This window comes from Somniosus microcephalus, chromosome 12, assembly GCF_052327205.1.
Source record: "Somniosus microcephalus isolate GS21.2 chromosome 12, FLI_Smic_1.0, whole genome shotgun sequence".
NCBI lineage: Eukaryota > Metazoa > Chordata > Chondrichthyes > Squaliformes > Somniosidae > Somniosus > Somniosus microcephalus.
Genome location: NC_140998.1, coordinates 69337965 through 69343964, shown reverse-complemented (window position 1 = coordinate 69343964; position 6000 = coordinate 69337965). Strand labels below are relative to the sequence as shown.

Genomic DNA, 6000 nt, shown 5'->3' with positions numbered 1-6000 from the left:
TGCTCAAGCTCTCAAGAATATAAAATATATATAAAAAGGATTAGTATTATTTTAATCTTCTTGGAAACGTTCAATTCCTTCTAGCCTTCAACTCCTGCTGATACACATGTTGCATGCTGAGTGATTATGCCAATTGCATAGGCTCAAATGACAGTTGGAAGACAATCATCTCAGCCCCAGAACATCTTCAGGGCAGTGTCCTAGGCCCAACCATCTTCAGCTGCTTCATCAATGACCTTCCCACCATCATAATGTCAGAAGTGGGGAAGTTCGCTGATGATTGCACAGTGTTCAGTTCCATTCGCATCTCCTCAAATAATGAAGCAGTCCGTGCCTAAATGCAGCAAGACCTGGATGGCACCACGCACCTCCTCTACTTGGGGGTCTACCACAGCCCCGCCGAAGATGCCTGGCCAGCGAACTGGCAAGAGCTGGAGGCCAAAGTCACCGCTCGCCTAGGACGCTGGACAGGACTTCTCCGAGTGTTGTCCTACAGGGGTCGAACGCTGGTCACTTTGATCCCTCCCCCTGCGTTTGTCGCCAAGATGCAGAAGCTCATCGACTTCTTCTAGGACAAAGGGAAGCACTGGGTCTCTGCCGTGGTTCTGAGTCTCCCGCTTAGGGAGGGCGGTCTGGCGCTGATGTGACTTCGCACCCGGGCTGCGACTTTCCATCTTTGGACCCTGCAGATACCTGTACGTCGAGAATCCTCCTCGATGGTGCGCGCTGGCAATGTATTTCTTCCATCAGCTGCACGGCCTCAACTACGACACGCAGCTCCTGTTTGTGAAACTGGGTGGTACATGTGCCTACCTGCGGGAGCTGCCCGTCTTCTACCAGGAACTGCTATGGGTCTGGAACAGCATCACCTCAAGGCAGAGTTCTCCATCGTCAGGAGTGGTGGCTGTCCTTCGGGAGCCGCTGCTCAGGAATCCGCACCTCCTCGACCACTGGATCGGGTGGCTGATGGCGGGCAGGGCTGTGCCTGGCAGGGTGACCAGAGTCAGGGACCTGCTCGATGGCGGAGGAGCGGGCTGGATGGCGCCGGAGGAGCTGGCGCGGCGCCTGTCCTGGGCCAGCGTCCGGCGTGCGGCCGATTGCATCAGGATACTGAAAGTGGCGCTGGGCCCTGACTCCATTAGGTGTATCAAGGAGGCTCAAGCACGTGGGGCGATCCCATCCGAACTGACCCCCGTTCGGACGGAATTCCTCATTGGCGCGCGGCCCCGAAACCCCTCTCGGGAACCGGCGCCTCACAACTTGAGCCATCTTGGGGAAATGCCCTCCGTGTCTTTTAGTTCTGCGCGGCGGGGTTTCCTGTACGGGCTGCTCCTGCACACTCTCCACTTTGTCATCTCCGCCTGCCGTCCGGACATGCCTTGGCATGCCTCTTGCCGTTCGGCAGAGGCGGAGGTCCCCAATGGGGGGCTCTCTTTGCGGGGGTCCTCCCTTTATCTATTGGGGACTTGGCCTGGAGGGTGTTGCATGGAGCAGTCCCATGCAATAAGCTTTTAAACAAGTTCACGGACTCCCAGGCTGCCTGCCATTTTTGCGGCCTAGAGGAGTCCGTGTTACATATATACATAGAATGTGAGAGGTTGCAGTCCCTCTTTCACTACTTGAAGGGGCTGCTCCTCGATTTTTGGCTGCACTTCAGTCCCATGCTCCTGATCTTCGGTCACCCAATACGGAGGGGAGCGGGCGGGTCGGAGGACCTCCTCGTAGGACTGCTCCTGGGCCTGGCCAAAGTGGCCATTAATAGGTCCAGGCAGTGGATGGTCGAGGGGGTCGTTCGGCCCGATTGCCTGCCTCTCTTCCATGGCTATGTTCGTGCCCGGGTGGCCCTGGAGATGGAGCACGCGGTGTCCGCCGGCACGCTCAAGGCCTTCCGAGACCGGTAAGCGTCGTGGGGACTGCAGTGCATCATTACCCCGGCCAATGTGATTTTAATTTAATTTGATAAGTTTTAAAAATTAATTTAAGTTTTTAAGTTTCTTAACAGTTCATTTGTTCGGCCAGGAGAGCGGGAGGCTCCACTCGGCGATTCAGAGAGCTCTGCAGATGGAGAAGAATGTCAACCAGAGTCTGCTGTATCTGCACAAACTCTCCACTGGGAGCACTGACCCTCATCTGTGTGAATTCCTGGAGACCCACTATCTGGATGAACAAGTGAAGACGATCAAGAAGCTTGGAGATCACATCACCAACTTGAAGAGACTGGGACCACTGCCTTGCAGGGAATGATGGCTTGTGACTTTGTACAAAGAGCTGAGACCTGAGCTCTGTAATGTCATTAACTGTAAATAAAATGTTCAAATTTTAAATTAATTTTTTTTTAAAAGACCTGGATGACCTTCAGACTTGGGCTGATAAGTGGCAGGTAACATTCGTGCCACACAAGTGCCAGGCAATGACTATCTCCAAAAAGTGAGAGTCTAACCACCTCCCCTTGACATTCAATGGTATTGCCATTGCCGAATCCCCCCACCATCAACATCCTGGGGGGTCACCATTGACCAGAAACTTAACTGGACCAGACACATAAATACTGTGCCTACAAGAGCAGGTCAGAGGCTGGGCATTCTGTGGCGAATCCCTGTCCTGACTCCCCAAAGCCTTTCCACCATCTTCAAGGCACAAGTAAGGAGTGTGATGGAATACTTTCCATTAGCCTGGATGAGTGCAGCTCCAACAACACTCAAGAAGTTCGACACCATCCAGGACAAAGCAGCCCACTTGATTGGCACCCCATCCATCACCTTAAACATTCACTCCCTCCACCACCGGCGTACCGTGGCTGCAGTGTGTACCATCTACAAAATGCAGTGCAGCAACTCAGCAAGGCTTCTTCGGTAGCACCTCCCAAACCCACGACCTCTACTACTTTGAAGGACAAAGGCAGCAGGCGTATGGGAACACCACCACCTCCAAGTTACAGATCATCCTGACTTGGAAATATATCGCCGTTCCTTCATTGTCGCTGGGTCAAAATCCTGGAACTCCCCCTAACAGCACTGTGGAAGTACCTTCACCATACGGAATGCAACGATTCAAGAAGGTGGCTCACCACCACCTTCTCAAGGGCAATTAGGGATGGGCAATAAATGGCTGGCCTTGCCAGCGACACCCACATCCCGTGAATGAATGTTTTAAAAAATTGAATCCTTGGAAGTCAATGGAAAGATTGTTCTATCTATGATTAAGGCTCTTAAGGCAGATTGAGCTGCTAGACCTGATGGTATTTACCCATGAGTGCTAAAAGAAACAGAGGTTGTATTATGCAAATCACTGATTCATATATTGAAGAGCTTGTTCAGGTATGGGATTGTTCCCACAGAGTGGAGAGAGGTCCATGTAGTGCTTTTATTTAAGAAGGGGTGCAAGTGAAAACCTGCGAATGATATGCCAGTTAGTTATATGTCAGTTGTAGGTCAGTTCCTGCAAAGTATGATTAGAGAATCCCTGTCCACTCACTGGAAAGCACAACAGTTATTAAGAGAAACCAGCATGACTTGTGGAAATGGCGCATAAACCACTGGAGGAGCAGAACAGGTGAAATGGAGGGAAAGAGCTATAGGGGGAGGGCAAGGGGGAGAGAATGCAAAGGAAGGGCGGGGAGAGGCAGAGAATGCAAGAGAAGAAAAGTGGGGCAGTGGAAAGAATTCAAAAGGCAGGGAGGGGAGGGAGCAGAGCATAGAAGAGGAGGAGAGGGGAATCAATAGAGTGTGGAAAGGGAGAAAAAGGAGGGAGAGAGGTAGAATGCAAGGGGAGGGGGCAGAGGTAGAATGTGATGGGAGGGAAAGGGAATGGAGGTAGCAGAATGTAGAAGGGAGCAATGCATGGCAATGAAATGGAGAAGGTTGGGGGAAATTAATTACAATGAAGGGGGAGTTAAATCAATGTTAATTGAGGTAAGGGGAAAGTGGATAGTAATAAAGAGAGGAAAGGGGCAAAAGCCGGGAGTGGTGCTTTGAGGGGAAGAAGAGAAAAGCTGGGAGCAGCACTTGGGGGGAAGAGAAGAGAGGAGCTAGTTGGGAGTAGGAAGGAGACTGCCAGCATTAACTGAGAGGGAATGGGGTGGGAGAGTGTCAACATAACTGGGGGGGGGAGGTGAAAAATGTCAGCATAAACTCGGGGTTGGGGTGAGAAAGAACATCATCTTGAATGGGTGAAGAGTGGAAATAGAGTATCAGCTGACCAAGGTTGGAAAGGGAGAAAAGTACTTGACTGAATTGACAAGAAGAGGGAAAAGAGAGCCAGTATGAAGTGGGAAAGTTGGAGAACAGAATACATCAGTGAAAGGGTGGGAAGGTGGCTGGTGTGCATTGTGTCTGTGCTCTGGGTCTGAAGGGGGAAGGGTGCCTTTGCAATCTGGGACAGTGGGGATTGACTGTGGGAGAGTGAATGTTCAGGTAAGCGTTGATAAGTGATGGTCTAGCTGATCCATTGAAAATTCAAATGCCACTTTGTTTTTTGTTAATTAAAAATCTATGAATTTTAAAAGTAACCATTAATTTTAACATTAAAGTTCATTTTTTTCCAGGAAATAATTCCCTTTGACCCCCACCAATTTTGTGCCTTCAACATTTGGACTTCCTTCATCAGCCCTTCATGTGCTTTAAGATAATTGGCAAAAGAACCAGACGACAGATGAGGAGAATTTTCTTTACTCAGCGAGTTGTAATGATCTGGAATGCATGGCCTGAAAGCAGATCCAATAATAACTTTCAAAAGGGAATTGGATAAATACTTGAAGGAGAAAAATTTGCAGGGCTGTGGGGAAAGGGCAGGGGAGTGGGACTAATTGGTGAGCCCTTTCAAAGGCACAGGCAGGAATGGCCTCTTTCTGTGCTGTATCTTTCTATGATTCCATGTACTGTACTTAATAAAGCCTTCAGGTGGGAAGGCCGAGTAACTGCTTCTTTTCACACGTCGACGCTTCTGCGGTTATCAGGTTTTTGGGGACTGAGCCAGCTTTTTTGAGGCCAGCTTTTGGTAGCTTTCTAGGTTGGCCTGTATAACACGTCTCATCTCTGTCTCCCATCAATGAGCTGGCTGATTTCATTCCTTCCTTGGCAACAAACTACCATCATTTTAAAAAATCACGTAAAACGCATGCAAAGCAGTACATAGCACCTGTTGGTTTAGTGCTACAGACGCACGCCGAATGAAAAGCGGGAGCGCTTTGTGCAGAGAACGAGCAAGGAGGACATGAATGGCAAACAGAAGGATTCGCTGCCAGTGAATAATAAACATCATTCTTCTATTGCTTTGGGGTCACAGCTCATTTCTCAGGGCCATCAGCCGCAGCTCTGATATTCCCCACGTAATTCCCCTGTTTATGCAAATATTTTTGATCCCACCCCTTGAAGGTATAAATATAGAACGGAGGAACAGACTGCGGAGAGGAAAAGCTGACTGGGGGGCTGTGGCCATAAGCAAATTTATGGATTCAAAACACTTCCATTAATAATTTCTGTCCGTTTGGAAATCCAGCAAAATTCTCTCAGTGGAACGACTGAATTTATTATAAATAATAGGTTTGGTTTGGTTGGTTTGGTTTGGTACCAGAAGAAATCCGCACTGCAGCATTGGAGCCCGGGTCTCCTCATCTCCAAGGTCTGTTTTTGCTCATGGTTCATTATAACGGTGCGGGGCTTGCGGGGGAAACGGCGTCGTTAAATCGGTTAAAGATTGCTGGAAAGAAAAAGTGGGAATGCTGGAAATCCGTCATAAAAATAGACAATATTATTGGGTTCCAGTGAAGAGCCCCACCCGAAACCTCCCGGCGTCTTCTGACCTTCTGTAAATTAACAAGAAAAAGAAAGACTTGCATTTATATAGCACCTTTCACGACCACTGGACGTCTCAAAGCGCTTTTCAGCCAATGAAGTAGTTTTGAAGTGGAGTTATTGTTGTAATTGTGGGAAGATAAACTGTATATTTAAATATCTGATCACTGTGCGTAGTGAAATGGAGATGAATGGTAGAAAGATTCTG

General features: G+C 49.0%; 1 protein-coding gene across 1 annotated transcript in view; it reads left to right on the top strand.

The window, feature by feature from the left end:
* Positions 1-5155: 5155 nt before the first annotated feature.
* Positions 5156-6000, top strand: part of LOC147109268 (tumor necrosis factor alpha-induced protein 2-like) — a 59377-nt gene continuing 58532 nt past the window's right edge. Inside the window, exon 1 of the mRNA XM_086003035.1 lies at positions 5156-5619. The gene's annotated coding sequence lies outside the window, so the exon portion shown is untranslated. The remainder of the gene's footprint in view (positions 5620-6000) is intronic.